The sequence below is a fragment of the Pristiophorus japonicus genome, unplaced genomic scaffold, assembly GCF_044704955.1.
Source record: "Pristiophorus japonicus isolate sPriJap1 unplaced genomic scaffold, sPriJap1.hap1 HAP1_SCAFFOLD_553, whole genome shotgun sequence".
Classification (NCBI taxonomy): domain Eukaryota; kingdom Metazoa; phylum Chordata; class Chondrichthyes; family Pristiophoridae; genus Pristiophorus; species Pristiophorus japonicus.
The window spans coordinates 247800-265030 of record NW_027254460.1 but is presented as its reverse complement, the minus strand read 5'-3'; the positions used below and the strand labels follow the sequence as shown (position 1 = coordinate 265030).

The window sequence follows — 17231 nt, the reverse complement described above, 5'->3', positions numbered from 1 at the left end:
AAATAACAAAGTGTGTCAATATTTGATGTCTCCACTATAAGAGGAGACTGATTTATGTTCTGTTACCAACTGCACCATTTTGGGCCTTTTCTTTTTAACTCGAGGTTATTTCAGTTCTCATATCTTCGGTTACTCTCTGGGACAAGTCCCAGTTCCCCATACCTTCCAGAGTGCCTCTCCTAGCCTTGGTATCCAGGGAAGTTGTTGGTAACACGCCCAGGATCACGAAACATAAAACCCAGTCTGTTAATCACCTTCAGACACTGGACTTAGCTTATGCCTCACAGCATCTCTCTCTCCTTTGATGTGCAAATGGAGCATCACGCCTGCAAACCTGGTTTCAATTTGTATTTGAATCCACTCGGCAAATGTATTTTAAAAATATGTTCATATAAACTGATCACATCAAATAATTGGCGATGGTTTAGAGTCAACAAGATGAATAAGTAAACACATCACAGCCCAATAAACCAGCTCTATATTCACAGGAGAAAGTCTGTTATCTAATTACTCAAATGTCAGTTGGTGAGATGAGCGACTGAATCACTTTCCATGTACAACACCATCCATTCCCACTGTCCCCACATTTACAGTGTTGAGTCAGGTGGGTACACGAGTCTCACAGGCTGAACGATTGGTTGAAGGTGTATCCACACACACAACATGTGTCCTGTTTCTCCCCGCTGTGATTGGTGTTTTTACAAAGGCTGATGAGAAGGTGATCCTGATCAATCCGGGAATCTGTCAAATCTTGAGGCGATGTTTGGATTGAGTTTCCCAGCTGCAGATCCTCCCCTTCTAATACCCTGCAAATAAATGGTGGTTACAAACGTTGTTACTTTAAGTACAGGATAGAAACTCAGAACAGACAATTCTAGATTCTACAGAACATTCTGTCCCCTCCTGTCCCTCCTTATTCTAGACACTCTCCCTCCATCTTCACAGTCTAAAAATCAACATTCCTTTCATCATCTGAGATTTTTTATCTCCAGAAAGTGCTGAATCTGGCTGTGTGCAATTCCACAGACATTATTTAACCTCTAGTGCCTCACCGTCAGTCGACTCAGTGAGTGCCAGCAGGATTTCCACTGTGGTAGGCATCACAGCCTCAAATCCTGTCCTCAAATAATGCAGAAGATAGAGGTACGCGGAGTCAGAGGAAATGTATTAGCATGGATAGAGAATTGGCTGATGAACAGAAAGCAGAGAGTCGGGATAAATGGGTCCTTTTCGGGTTGAAAATCGGTGGTTAGTGGTGTGCCACAGGGATCGGTGCTGGGACCACAACTGTTTACAATATACATAGATGTCCAGGAAGAGGGGACAGAGTGTGGTGTAACAAAATTTGCAGATGACATTAAGATTAGTGGGAAAGTGGGTTGTGTAGAGGACACAGAGAGGCTGCAAAGAGATTTAGATAGGTTAAGTGAATGGGCTAAGGTTTGGCAGATGGAATACAATGTCGGAAAGTATGAGGTCATCCACCTTGGGAAAAAAAAAAACAGTAAAAGGGAATATTATTTGAATGGGGAGAAATTACAACATGCTGAGTGCAGAGGGACCTGGGGGTCCTTGTGCATGAAACTCTTTTGAGTTTGAAACTCTTTTGAGTCCTTGTGCATGAATCCCAAAAAGTTAGTTTGCAGGTGCAGCAGGTAATCAGGAAGGCGAATGGAATGTTGGCCTTCATTTCGAGAGGGATGGAGTACAAAAGCAGGGAGGTCCTGCTGCAACTGTATAGGGTATTGGTAAGGCCGCACCTGGAGTACTGCGTGCAGTTTTGGTCACCTTACTTAAGGAAGGATATACTGGCTTTGGAGGGGGTACAGAGACGATTCACTAGGCTGATTCCGGAGATGAGGGGGTTACCTTATGATGATAGATTGAGTAGACTGGGTCTTTACTCGTTGGAGTTCAAAAGGATGAGCGGTGATCCTATAGACACATTTAAAATAATGAAAGGGATAGACAAGATAGAGGCGGAGAGGTTGTTTCCACTGGTAGGGGAGACTAGAACTAGGGGGCACAGCCTCAAAATACGGGGGAGACAGTTTAAAACCGAGTTGAGAAGGAATTTCTTCTCCCAGAGGGTTGTGAATCTGTGGAATTCTCTGCCCAAGGAAGCAGTTGAGGCTCGCTCATTGAATGTATTCAAGTCACAGATAGATAGATTTTTAACCAATAAGGGAATTAAGGGTTATGGGGAGCGGGCGGGTAAGTGGAGCTGAGTCCACGGCCAGATCAGCCATGATCTTATTGAATGGCGGAGCAGGCTCAAGGGGCTAGATGGCCTACTCCTGTTCCTAATTCTTATGTTCTTAAGTCTTATGTTCTTATCCACACACTTCCCAGTTAGGTCACTGGATCGGTATGAAGAGCAGGGACACTGGCTGATTTTTACTCATATTTAGCCCAGAGGTACTGAGGACAATTATAACCCTTGAACTGCTGCCTTGGCTGAGATCAACTAACAGCCCAGATCAAGGAACGAACTTGGGAACTTCCCAGTCAGTACTGCAGAGTGTTCTAAAATTTGGGGGGTTGAGGGAGGGCAAGAACAGAATATTTTGAAACAAATTTTACTCCACCTTTAACCGAAACCTTCGTCACTGGAACATCAAAAACAGTGAGACATTTTAGAAAGGCTCAAGTCACTGAAATAGACAGCTTTACAATCACTGCACAGTACAGAAGGGAGCGACTGTTAATGGGAGCTCTGTTAGTGAAGTCCTCCGACACCCCAAGATAAACTGGACTGTCCCTTTAACTATAAATAGGCAGAGAAAGGGGAGTCGCTGCCCCTTAAAATATCTGCCCCATTCCCCCAGGCAGTGGGAGGAGGAACAGCGCGCAGTCTCTTTCGATCCTGACCCAGCAAGCACCGCCGGATAGGCTGCCGCAGGGTCCAAAAGTCCACAGAAAGTTCACCATCAGGTGCAGCAGAAAACAGAAAAGCGCACACACAGAGCCTTTGATATATATATATATATATATATATGTAGATATATGTAGATATATGTAGATATATGTTTGTGTGTGTGTGTAAACAAAACACATCATTCTTCAAGTTTGCTAGTCAATACCACAGATAAATTATTATCTTCAGCAATTATTTTCCAGCATTTTATTTCCATTTTCTTCACAATGTAATTGCAGAGTATTTAATACCTTTACCATTTACTGATAACCCATTGTCTTGTGTGCTCTTGTTTAAAAAGTAATGTCACACTGACCATTCTGTTACCAAGGTGACCATTTCTGTCCGCAGTATTCAATGGGAAAGGGGATTAAATCACACTGAGGATAATGAGCAGCTCCCCACCAGTCTCTGAGCTTTATTGTCCAGTGATCACCTCACCATCACACAGAAGCTCCTGAGATTTACCCCCAGTGTGTGATAATTGGTGCCAGTGATGGCAACAGTGAAACTGTACCTATACCTGCCGTGAGGTTAATAAATATCTAATTCTCTCACTGGTTATGTCCTTCGTTTGGAAAGGAATGAAACACTTGCAACTTTCCAGCGAAATTTGCTCTGTTTCTGTCTCCAGTCTTCTGTTTTCTGACTGTTACTTTCACTGTTTCCTCCCCAACCACTTCCAATATTTGTGGATGTTGTTTAGTGCTGCAATAACTAAGACATGGTCGAGGTTCAATAAACTGAGACAGGGTCTAGTGTAATATAAACAGAGACAGGGTCTAGTGTAATATAAACAGAGACAAGGTCTAGTGTAATATAAACACAGACAGGGTCTAGTGTAATATAAACAGAGACAAGGTCTAGTGTAATATAAACACAGACAGGGTATAGTGTAATATAAACAGAGACAGGGTATAGTGCATTAATAACTGAAACAAGGCCTTGTTTTACATTCGAAACAAGTCTTTAAGAATCTAAAGTTTTTTTGCAATAATAACTGAAAGAGGTGATAGTGTCACACTAACAGAAGCCGGGTCTACTTTAACAATATCAGAAACATACTCCACTGAATGCAACAGAGACAAGATCTATAGTTATAATAATAGAGGCGTGCACTAGAACTGGAATAACAGGGACAGGTTATTTTCCAATCATAGCAGAGGCCGGGTCTAGTGTAACAATTCCAGAGACAGGGGACCATACAATAAGAGTGGAGACAGGGTCCAGAGTAATAACAGCAAATGCATGGCTCACGGTGAGAGTAACAAAGACAGTGTTTGATCCAATAATAACAGAGGCAGACTCAAGTGTAATACTGAACACAATGCTGGATCGAGTGTGATGGTCACACAGCCAGTATCTAGTGCAACAAAACAAAGATTGGGTCTCATCTAATAGTGTGTGCAAGTCAGGAACTATTCCTATAACCTTATTCACCCATCACCCCTGTGCTCACTGACCTGCACTGGCTCCCAGTTAAGCAACGCCTCAATTTAAAAATTCTCATCCTTGGTTTCAAAATTCTCCATGGCCTCGCCCCCCCCTATCTCTGTAATCTCCTCCAGTCCCACAACCCTCTGAGTTCCCTGCGCTCCTCCAAATCTGTCCTCTTGACCATCCCCGATTTTAATTGCTCCACCATTGGCGGCCATGCCTTCAGCTGCCGAGGCTCCAAGTTTTGGAATTCCCCAAAACCTCCACCTCCTCATTCAAGGTTCTTTTTAAAATATACCTCTTCGATCAACCTTTTGGAAATCTGTCCTGATATCGTTCACTGTGGCTCTGTGTCAAAAATGTTTATTTTATTGATATCGATCTTGTTAAGCACCGTGAGAAGTTTCACTGAGTTAAAGGCGCTATATTAATGTAAGTTCTGGTTGTTTTATTGTTATAGCAAATGCTTTGCCGAATGTCTAATAACAGAGTTCGGGCCCACTGTAGTATGAATGGGTGGGGTTAGTGTAATAACACAGGCACGGTCTAGTGTAATGGGAACAGGGGACAGACCATGTCAGCCTTGACTCAGTGGTAGCACTCTTGGCCCCGAGTCAGGGGGTCGGGGTTCAATTCCCAATCCAGAGACCTGAGCACATAATCTAGGCTGAGACTCCAGGTGCAGTACAGAGGGAGTGCAGCACATCAGAGATACTGTCTTTCAGATGAGACATCAAACCGATGTCACCCGAGTCCATAAGTTGGACATAAAAGATCCCATGGCCACGATTCTGAGGAAGAACAGGTGGAGTTCTCCACGGTGTCCTGCACAATGTGTATCCCTCAACTAACATTTCTGAGAATGGATAATCTTCTCATCATTACATTGCTGTTTGTGGGATCTGGCTGTGCACAACTTGGCTGCTGCATTTCCTCCATTACAACTCCTCTCCATCCACCTTCACCCTAACTCCTCTTCCAACCCCTCCTCATCTTCCATTCACTTCAATTGAAAAGAAATAGACAGGTTGTACCAGTGAGGATTTGAAACATATTTACAACAGATTCTAGATATTCTTAGGGTTCCGATCTTTCTCTATCACTCGAGGAGTTAGATAACAGACTTTCTCCTGTGAATACAGAGCTGATTTATTGGGCCTTGGTGTGACTACATCTTCATCTTGTTGACTCTAAACCGTTGCCAATTATTTGATGTGATCTGTATACTTGTATGTATTTTTTTAAATACACGGAGTGGATTCAAATTTAAATTGAACCCAGGTTTGCAGGCGTGATGCTCCAATCACACATCGAAGGTGAGAGAGATGCTGTGGGGCACACACCAAGTCCAGTAACTGAAAGTGATTAACAGACTGGGTTTTGTGTTTAGTGATCCCGGGTGTGTTACCGATACCTTCCCTGGATACCAAGGCTAGGAGAGGCACTCTGGAAGGTATGGGGAGCTCGGATTTGTCCCTGAATAACCAAAGGTATGAGAACTGAACTAATCTAGAGTCAGAAAGGAGAAAAGGCTCAAAAATGGTGGTATAGTATTAGGCCGTCCCTCGTATCGAGGATGTCCCACTTCCACACCAAAAATGGATGAATTCACAGGTGTTTCAATGAGTGACCTGACATTCGAGGTCCCAAACTACACACTGAAGGGTGGAAGATGCCTGTGCATGGATTCTTTTAACGTGGGGTGGCCGCTGCACACCAGCCACCACACGGGCTTGACAGAGCTAGGTGTTGATCCAGTGGCAAGGGTGAACCAAGATGACTGGAGACCAAGTCCTGCTGCATGGACCTAGTGCACATGCATGCTCCTACTATCCATGGATCGCAGTGTGGGCTGGCCCATGCTGTTTCTGGGCCTTCGTCTCTCCTGGGCCCCAAAACCTCGTTCCTGGGCCCCGATCTCTCACTGCTCCTGCGCCCCGATCAGAAACAGGACATCAATTAGTCTCCTCTTATCTTGGAGACATCAAATATCAACACTGTTAATTGAAGTATCAAAATACTAAACTCCAGCCTAGTTGAAGGGTTATTAACATCAGCAGAAACAAACGCCAGCTAACAGATTGAACACAGTTCATTAGGATGTGAACAACAGCAGCGGAATCCAAACCCTGCAATCATTTGTGAACTCGCTGGTGTCTCAGCAGGTTGGATGACCGAGTGAATCCCTTCCCACACACTGAGCAGATGAACAACCTCTCCCCATTGTGAACTCGCTGGTGTGTCAGCAGGTTGGATGACTGAGTGAATCCCTTTCCACAAACTGAGCAGGTGAATGGCCTCTCCCCAGTGTGAACTTGCTGGTGTCTTAGTAGGGTGGGAGACTGAGTGAATCCCTTCCCACACACTGAGCAGGTGAATGGTCTCTCCCCAGTGTGAACTCGCTGGTGTACCAGCAGGTTGGGTGACCGAGTGAATCCATTCCCACACACAGGGCAGGTGAATGGCCTCTCCCCGGTGTGACTGCGTCGATGAGTTTCCAGCTCAGATGGGTAATTGAATCCCTTCCCACAGTCTCCACATTCCCACGGTTTCTCCATGGTGCGGGTGTCCTTGTGTCTATGGAGGTTGGACGATCAGTTGAAGCCTCGACCACACACAGAGCACATGTACAGTTTCTCCCCACTGTGAATGGTGCGATGTTTTTCAGGCTGTGTAACTGGTTAAAGCTCTTTACACAGTCATTGCACTGGAACACTGTCACTCGGGTGTGTGTGTGTGTCTCGGTGCTTTTCCAGTCACACTGATGTTGGAAATCTATTCCCACAGACAGAACAGATAAACATTTCTCCTACTTTGAAAGGCCGCAGATAGTCAGGTCCTGATGAATCGCGTGACTCTGTCAGATCTTGATGTGATGTTTGGTTCACGTTTCCCGTCTGTAAATCCTGCCCTTCTAATACCCTGTAAAAGGAGTTTACAAAGATAAGCACAGGATAGAAATTGACAGGCAATCCTAGTTTCTATGGCATATTCTTTCCTCTCTTGTTCCCCCAAAGCTGTAAATCCCTGTCCCACTCACTCTCCCTCCCTGCTCGTGCTGAAATCCAAACCCAATCATAACATCTCCATCATTTCATTCCTCCATCCCCAGTTTTCTCCCTCCCTTTGCTCTGGTTGGGTTCAGTTCTACACCCGCTGCGTGCAGAGTGAGAATAAAATCAATGAGGCAATGATTTTCTCTCCTGGTCACTGGGACCCTGAAGCCCCGCCCACCCTCCGCTCCTGTACGAAGATGGCCGCGCATGCACTGTAGCCTGGGTCTGTCTCCGGGGAGAAAGTCACTAGCAAGATGGCCACGCAGGAGCCCTGATACCTCCCTGTCCAACATGGCGGCCAGTTACCTGGAGCGATGGAGCCGATCACTACGTTGCAAACTCGGGACCATTGAGCTCTTATTCGGGGCCTGTGGGCTTTTATTCAGGAACTGAGGCCTTTACGGAGAGTTTATGAAGCTGCTCAGCCCACCCAGGGGTCCAATTACTCCCCTGCACCCACAAGCTCCTACCGCTTCGGGGAACCATCTCTTCCGCCCGAGACCATCTCCACCACTGGCACTGCACATGCTCAGAGTACAGCCGAGTGCTGCGCCTGCGCACTAGGCTCCCATTGTCATTGATAGGGCACGTTATGCCGTGCGGGGGACTCTAGGTAATCATTCCGCCATTGAAAACACTAATTGCTGAGCCAGTCTGGGGAGGGCCAATCAGCCCAAGCATTAAACCACCTCATGGGCAAGGGCCACATAGTTCTGAGCATTCATCCACCCCAGGGTCCCGTAGACCCGAGTATTAACCCACCCCTGCCATACAGATATAGAATTTACAGCATAGCAACAGGTCATTCAGCCCAACTGGTCTGTGCCAGTGTTTATACTCCATACGAACCTCTTCTCACTCTCATGATCTTATCCCATCCTGTCCCCATATCCCTATATTCCCTTCTCCCGCATGGATACATCAAGCCTCCCCTTAAATGCTATCTGCTTCAACCACTCCTTGTGGCAACAAGTTCCACATTCTCACCACCCTCTGAGTAAATAAATTGCTCCTAATTCTTTATTTGATCTGTCAGTGACTATCTTATGTTTCTATCTCCTTGTTCTGACTCAGCCATAAGTGGAAACAGTTTATCCACATCTACCCTATCAAACTCCTTCATATCTTTCTGGTCTTTTCTTAGTCTCCCCTTTTCCAGAGAAAGCCCAAGCCCCAGCCCGCTCAATCTTGCCTGAGAGTTGCATCCTCTCAATTCTGGTAACATCTTGTAAATCTTTTCAGCATTTTCTCCAGTGCATCAATATCCTTTTATAGTGTGAAGCCCAGAACTACTCGCAGTGCTTCAACTGTGTCTAACCAACGTTCAATTTAGAGTAAATGTTACCTCTCTGCTTTTGTATTTGTATTCTGTTCTAGAAATGAGCCCAGTATTTTCTTTGCACTGTTTATGGCCTGTCCAAATTGTGTTGCTAATTTTTTGTGTCTTTTTTCCCAGGTCTTTTTATACCTCTCGTTCATTTAATTTCTTCCTTTCTGAGGAATAAGTGGTCTCCTTATTCCTTCTACCAAAATGAACCAGCTCACATTTCACAATGTTGAATTGCATCCCCCATTCCTCTGCCCACTTTGCAAGCCTGTTTATGTCTTCCTGTATTTTGGTGCATCCCCCACACTATTAGTTACACCATCCAATTTGGTGTCGTCTTCAAATTCTGACACCATACTCGAAGTTCTGAGTCTAAACCATGGTAAACAGCACTGGTCCCAGCAGCACAGATCCCTGTGGGACACCACTTCTCACTTTCCACCAGTCTGAGAAACGTCCTTAAACTTCTACACTCTTATTTCTGTTTTGTAGCAATCTTTCCATCCATTCTGCTACGTGAATATGTACTATATATACTATCGGACTGCTTGACCAACATCCAGCACTGGATGGGTAGAAATTTCCTCCAATTAAATATCGGGAAGACTGAAGCCATTGTCTTTGGTTCATGCCACAACCTCCAGTCCCTTTCCACTGATTCGATTTATCTTGCTGGCAACTGTCTGAGGCTGACCAAGTCTGTTCACAACCTTGGTGTGATATTTGATCACAAATTGTGCTTCCCATCTCATATCCATTCTATCACTAATACCACCCTTCATAATATCGCCCGTCTCTGCCCTAACTCAACTTATCTGCTGCCGAAAGCCTCATCCATCAGCTCTCGTCTTGACTATTCCGATGCACTCCTGGCTGGCCTACCTAGTTCTACCCATTATAAAGTTGAGGCCATTCAAAATTCGGTTGCCCGTGGTCCTAACTCTCACCAAGTCCCGTTCTCCCATCACTTCTGTGCTTTCTGACCTACATTGGCTCTCAGTTAAGCAACACATCAATTTCAAACTTCTCATCCTTGTTTTCAAATCCCTCCATGGGCTTGCTTCTCCAAAGCTTTGGAATCTCCTCCTGCCAGATAATCCCCCAGATTTCAATACTCCACCTATTCTGGCCTTTTGACCATCACCGATTTTAATTGCTCCACCATTGACGATCGCGCCTTCAGCTGCCTCAGTCCTAAGCTCTGGAATTCCCTACTTAAATCGTTTCACCTCTCCATTTAACTTCACTTTCCACCTTTTAAGTGTTCTTTAAAACCTACCTAACATGAAGGCACAGCAAGCAATTAGAAAAGCAAATGATATGTTGGCCTTTAATACAAGAGGATTTGAGTACAAGAGTAAAGCCATCCAAATGCAATTATATAGGGCCCTGGGTAAGACCGCACCTGGTGTATTGTGTACAATTTTGGTCTCCTTACCTAAGGAAGGATACACTTGCCATAGAGGGAATATAATGAAGCATAGAAACATAGAAACTAGGAATGCACCACCATTCAATAAGATCATGGCTGATCATTCACCTCAGTACCCCTTTCCTGCTTTCTGTCCATATCCCTTGATCCCTTTAGCCATCAGGGCCATATCTAACTTCCTCTTGAATATATCTAACGAACTGGCATCAACAACTCTCTGCAGTAGAGAATTCCAGAGGTTAACACTCTGAGTGAAGAAGTTTCTCCTCATCTCGTTCCTAAATGGCTTACCCCTTATCCTTAGACTGTGTCCCCTGGTTCTGGACTTCCCAACATCGGAAACATTCTTCCTGCATCTAACCTGTCCAGTCCCGTCAGAATTTTATATGTTTCTGTGCGATCCCCTCTCATTCTTCTAAACTCCAGTGAAAGCAGGCCCAGTCGATCCAGTCTCTCCTCATATGTCAGTCCCGCCATCCCAGGAATCAAGTTGGTGAACCTTCGCTGCACTCCCTCAATAGCAAGAACGTCCTTGCTCAGATTAGGAGAACAAAAAACTGAACACAATATTCCAGGTGAGGCATCACCAAGACCCTGTACAACTGTATTAAGACATACCCTGCTCCTATACTCAAATACCCTAGCTATGAAGGCCAATATGTCATTTGCCTTCGTCTCCACCTGCTGTACCTGCATGACAACTTTCAATGACTAATGTACCATGACACCCAGGTCTCGATGTACCTCCCCTTTTCCTAATCTGCCGCCATTCAGATAATATTCTGCCTTCATGTTTTTGCCACCAAAGTGGATAACCTCATATTTATCCACATAATACTGCATCTGCCATGCATTTGCCCACTCACCTAACCTGTCCAAGTTAACCTGCAGCCTCGTACCATCCTCCTCACAGCTCACATCGCCACCCAGCTTAGTGTCGTCTGCAAACTTGGAGATATTACACTCAATTCCTTCACCTAAATCATTCATGTATATTGTAAATAGCTGGGGTCCCAGCACTGAGCCCTGTGGCACCCCACTAGTCACTGCCTGCCATTCTGAGAAGGACCCATTTATCCCTACTCTCTGCTTCCTGTCTGCCAACCAGTTCTCGATCCACGTCAATACATTACCCCCAATACCATGTGCTTTAATTTTGCACACTAATCTCTTGTGTGGGACCTTGTCAAAAGCCTTTTGAAAGTCCAAATATACCACATCCACTGGTTCTCCCTTGTCCACTCTCGTAGTTACATCCTCAAAAAATTCTAGAAGATTTGTCAAGCATGATTTCCCTTTCATAAATCCATGCTGACTTGGACCAATCCTGTCAATGCTTTCCAAATGCACTGCTATTTCATCTTTGATAATTGATTCCAACATTTTCCCCACTACTGATGTCAGGCTAACCGCTGTATAATTCCCAGTTTTCACTCTCCCTCCTTTTTTAAAAAGTAGTCTTACATTAGCTACCCTCCAGTCCATAGGAACTGATACAGAGTCGATAGACTGTTGGAAAATGATCACCAATGCATCCGCTATTTCTAGGGACACTTCCTTAAGTACTCTGGGATGCAGACTATCAGGCTCTGGGGATTTATCAGCCTTCAATCCCATCAATTTCCCTAACACAATCTCCTGACTAATAAGGATTTCCTTCAGTTCTTCCTTCTCACTAGACCCTCGGTTCCCTAGTGTTTCCGGAAGGTTATATGCTTATATGTGTCTTCTTTCGTGAAACAGGACCAAAATATTTGTTCAATTGGTCTGCCATTTCCTTGTTCCCCATTATAAATTTACCTGAAGGCTCGCCAGACTGATTCCTGGGATAGGGGGATTTACCTATGAGGAAAGATTGAGTAGACTCGGCCTATATTCTTACAGGGCTTGATAGGGTAGATGTTTCCCCTGGCTGGGGAGTCTAGAACCAGGGGTCACAGTCTCAGAATAAAGGGTCAGCCATTTAGGACTGAGATGAGGAGAAATTTCTTCACTCAGAGGGTGTTGAATCTTTGGAATTCTCTACCCCAGAGAGCTTTGGAACCTCAGTTGTTGAGTATATTGAAGACAGAGATCAATAGATTTTTGGATATTAAGTGAATCAATGGATATGGGGATAGTGGAGGAAAGTGGAGTTGAGGTAGAAGACCAGCCATGATCTTACTGAAAGGCAGAGCAGGCTCGAGGGGCCAAATGGCCTCTCCTGCTCCAATTTCTTATGTTCTCCTCACCCAATCTCATGTGCCCTGACATTTCTTGGGCTTCAGGATCCCAGTGACTAGCAGAGAAACAACAAATTAGAACCATAGAATGGTTACAGCACAAAGAAGGCCATTCAGCCCATCGAGCCTATGCCGACTCTCAATTAGTCCCTCTTCCCCACCTGTAAATTATTTTCCATCAGATATTTATCCAACTCCCTTTTGAAAAGTAAGATTGAGTCTGCCTCCACCACCCTTTCAGGCTCTGCATTCCCGATCTGAACCACTCGCTGCATAAAAAAAGTTTCTTCTTAGGTCACCTTTGGTTCTTTTGTTAATCACCTTACTCTATATGTCTTCTGGTTCACGACCCTTCTGCCAATGGGAACAGTTTCCCTCTAGCTACATGTCCAGAGCCCTCATCATTTTGAAAACCTCGATCAAATCTCCTCTCCATCGTGTCTGCTTCAATGAGAACAATCCCCGATTCACCAGTCTATCAACGTAACTGAAGGCTCTCATTCCTGGAATCATTCTCATAAATCTTTTCTGCACCTTGTCTAAGGCCTTCACAGCCTTCCAAAAGTGTGGTGCCCAGAATTGGACACAAAACTCCAGTTGGGGGCCGAACCAGTGTTTGATACAGGTTCATCATAATTTCCACACTCATGTTCAAGATCTTGTAAGCTTTTTTAATTGCTTTCTCAACCTGCCTGCCACCATCAACGATTTATGCACATATACCCGCAGGTCTCTCTTTTTGTGCACCCTTTTCAGGACTGTACCATTTAGTTTAGATGTCCTCTCCTCATTCTTTTTACCTCATCCATTACACTACTTGGTGTATTCTATAGAACACCAGATAGTGGGAAAGATATGGGCTACAGGGAAAGGGCAGGGGAGTGGGCTGAGCTGAGAGTAGACACGGGCTCGACGGGCTGAATGACCTTCTTCTGTGCTGTAACGATTCTATGATTCTAAAGGGCCATTAATGGCCTTTAAACATCGATTGAGACAGTCAAACTTGCATTTATATAGCCATTTCATGATCATTGGATGGTCCAAAGTGCTTGCACCCAATTTTCAAGTGCAGTCACTGATGTAAAGTGGGAAATGCGGCAGCCAATATCTACAATATAATAATGACCAGATAATCTGTTTTAATGATGTTGATTGAGCGATGAATATTGGCCAGTGAACCAGGGATAACTCCCCTGCTCATCTTCAAAATTGTGTCATGGAATCTTTTACGTCCACCTGAGAGAGCAGAAAGGACCTCAGTTTAACGTCTCATCCAAAAGACGGCACCTCCGACACAGCAGCACTCCCTTAGCACTGTACTGGAGTGTCAGCCTAGATTTTGTGTTCAAGTCTCTGGAGTGTGACTTCAACCCACAACCTTCTGACTCAGATGTGAGTGTGCTACCCACTGAGCCACGGCTGGCTCGAACACACACAGGAGGGGAGCAAAGAGGAAAAGACCAACACATGTTCCTATATTTGAACCAAAGTTAGCCTGTGGGACCCACCAACGGAATCATGTCGATATCCTCTCAGTTGGTGAATAGTGTGTTGGGACAAAGAGATGCCAAGAAACTAGAGAGCTTTCTTGACTGTTTCTATCCTCCCACTCAATATAATGTTGTTTTCTCAAAAGTTGCTCTATTTTTATTTTAAAAAAGAAATTTTTTTTGGGGGGCGGGGTTGGGGGGAGGGGGGTGGAAATGCCGAAACAACCCATCAGCAGAAACTTTAAAAACGTTGTCTCTTGTCGCCCTTTCCCAGCACTGGGGTCGTGAAGCTGATTTTCAGGCCCAGCTGCCACACGTTGGTTGAAATGACGAATAGTAATGGTGGCTACGGTACCCACAAATCCCCGCGCTACAGCCCCCGCGCTGAGTTATGGCTTACACCGCGCAAGCACCCCCTGCACCCCCGACAACGGCACAAACACCCGAGGGCCCGGTTCACCGGCGGAAAGTGAGTTTTATGGGGGTTTTTTAAATAAATAACTGAGTGAAGCGCGGGCGGTGAAATAAATAAAATACAAACCGCAGAGTCCGAGCGCCCCCCGGCACCGAGCGGAGCGGATTGAGCGGCCGCAGCACGGGGTCGTCTTTAGGGTGCCACGTGATCAACTCTACGGCCGTGACTGACATGAGCTCCCACCAATAGGGAGAGAGCAGGAGGGGCTTGGAGGGCTGAAGTGACAGCGGGCCCTCCAGGCAATCGGGGGGTCCGAGGGGCGGGACTTCCACTGCACAGACAAGAATAATGCAGCAGAGGGCGCTCTTATGAGTTTAGGCGTGAACGCCTGCGTGCAATGGATACATGTAAGGGAAAACTTCTGAGGAAAACACACGAGGGAAGAAAGGAATAGAAGCTTGTGAGACAAGTGGAATAGCTTTTTAAATTTTGTTTATGGGATACGGGAATCCCTGGCGTTTATTGCACTCGAGAAGGTGATGAGCATGAAATTATATTTAAATAAGCTTGTGTGGTGAAGCTCTGGCCCTTCGAAAGGTTGCTCACTGTGGCCCCTCTCCCAGATTCCAGCCCCAGCTGTGCTCACTGTGGCCGCTCTCCCAGATTCCAGACCCAGCTCTGTGCTCACTGTGGCCCCTCTCCCAGATTCCAGCCCCAGCTGTGCTCACTGTGGCCCCTCTCCCAGATTCCAGCCCCAGCTCTGTGCTCACTGTGGCCCCTCTCCCAGATTCCTGTCGCAGCTCTGTGCTCACTGTGGCCCCATTCCCAGATTCCAGTTCTGGGCTCACTGTGGCCCCTCTCCCAGATTCCAGCCCCAGCTCTGTGCTCACTGTGGCTCCTCTCCCAGATTCCAGCCCCAGCTCTGGGCTTACTGTGGCCCCTCTCCCAGATTCCAGCTCTGTGCTCACTGTGGCCCCTCTCCCAGATTCCAGCTCTGTGCTCACTTTGGCACCTCTCCCAGATTCCAGCCCCAGCTCTGGGCTCACTGTGGCCCCTCTCCCAGATTCCAGCTCTGTGCTCACTGTGGCCCCTCTCCCAGATTCCAGCCCCAGCTCTGTGCTCACTGTGGCCCCTCTCCCAGATTCCAGCCCCAGCTCTGTGCTCACTGTGGCCCCTCTCCCAGATTCCAGCCCCAGCTCTGTGCTCACTGTGGCCCCTCTCCCAGATTCCAGCTCTGTGCTCACTGTGGCCCTTCTCCCAGATTCCAGCCCCAGCTCTGTGCTCACTCTGGCCTCTCTCCCAGATTCCTGCCCCAGCTCTGTGCTCACTGTGGTCCCTCTTCCAGATTCCAGCTCTGTGCTCACTATGGCCTCTCTCCCAGATTCCAGCTCTGTGCTCACACTGTGGTCCCTCTTCCAGATTCAAGCTCTGTGCTCTCTCAGCTGCTCTCACCCGTGGCCAGCGCCACACAATCGTCCCCAGCACAGCTGAGCTGGACACCAAGCCCTGCCCCTTAGTTGCACCACCACTAATTGGAGGACCCGTCGCCAGTTCGCTCCTCCCACCTCCACCGGGCTCTTCCCATTGATCAATGCTCCCGTCAGTCAGGCCGGGCCCTGGTGTCACGTGCTCCAGTTCACTCCGCCCCCTCACAACACCAGGTGACAGGCGGCTGAATCCGCTCCATTCGGTGTCCGGGGAGCTCTCGACCGACTCTCGGGTTTGGATGTCACTATATTCCCTCTCCCCGCACCCACCTGGAGTTAAATCGGTTCAGAAAACTCATTTTCTGTCGGTGATTCGGCCTCAACGGCCGACCTTTCCCAAGACACTAATAAAGTAAATTACTGCAGATGCTGGAAATCTCAGCGTCTGTGGAGAGAGAAACAGAGTTAACGTTTCAGGTCGATGACCCTTCGTCAAATCTGGCGAATGTTTGAAATGACACCGAGCCCGGTGCGCAGGCGCAGGAGAGGCCGGTTTGTGGGACTCCTGAGCATGCGCGGTGCTGAGCAGGTGAGCTGGACATTTAAAGGGACCCTGTCTCTGTCTGTGTTGTGGTTAATTCCAGGAACACTCTTCCAGAGTAATTCTAGAATGCAAAGATAACCCTCGGCTTCTATTCTCCACTGCCAACAATCTTCTTAAACACCTCTCCCCTAGCTCTTCCACGTTTAATCCGAGATCTCAGGGAACAAGAGGGGCAGATTCTAGAAACAATGGAGAAAAACCTTCGAGAAATTCAAGAGAATTTAAATTCTATTCAGGAGGAGCTCTCAGTGTTGCAGAAACAGATGGAGCAAAAAGACGGACTGATATCTCTGAAGGTGAGGATTATATTGTGGGTCAGTTCAGTGAAACTTTCCACAGTCAGAAAATAACCGACGATAACTGAAATAAATGCAGCATTTGCTGAACATTTCTAAACTGATTTAAACCCATTGTTTTATCTATTCGTGGGTGGTTCTGCTATCGACATGGAATGATCCCACTCCCACACTGTCTGTAGAATCATGGGAATGAATTGTCGTGATCGTAGTACTTTGCTTATAATTATTTCTGTGCTGCCCCATTTAATATCTGTTGGAACTCACATTGCAATCCAGTTACAGTTCCATGTTGTGAGTGTGTGGGTGTGTCTGGTACGATGGGTGTGACAGTCACTGTGTGTGTGAGTGGCACTGATGTATAGTTCCAGTATCTGACACACGAATCGGAATGTTCAACTACTTACAATCATAGAATCCTACAGCACAAATGGCCCATCGTGTCTGTGCAGCTCTTTGAAAAAACAATCCAATTAGTCCCACTCCTCTTTCCCCATAGTCCTGCATTTATTTCCTTTTCAAGTGTATTTCCAATTCCCTTTTTAAAATTATTATGGAATCTGCTTCCTCCACGCTGTCATTCAGTGCATTCCTGATCATCACAAGTC

At 46.2% G+C, this 17231-nt stretch overlaps 1 long non-coding RNA gene across 1 annotated transcript; it reads right to left on the bottom strand.

The window, feature by feature from the left end:
- Positions 1–466: 466 nt before the first annotated feature.
- Positions 467–14492, bottom strand: LOC139254488 (uncharacterized). Its single transcript, XR_011592018.1, has 3 exons — positions 14423–14492; positions 7168–7276; positions 467–806 (listed from the first exon to the last, which is right to left on the bottom strand). It is a non-coding gene; the product is annotated as an uncharacterized lncRNA (long non-coding RNA).
- Between the last annotated feature and the right edge of the window lie 2739 nt (positions 14493–17231).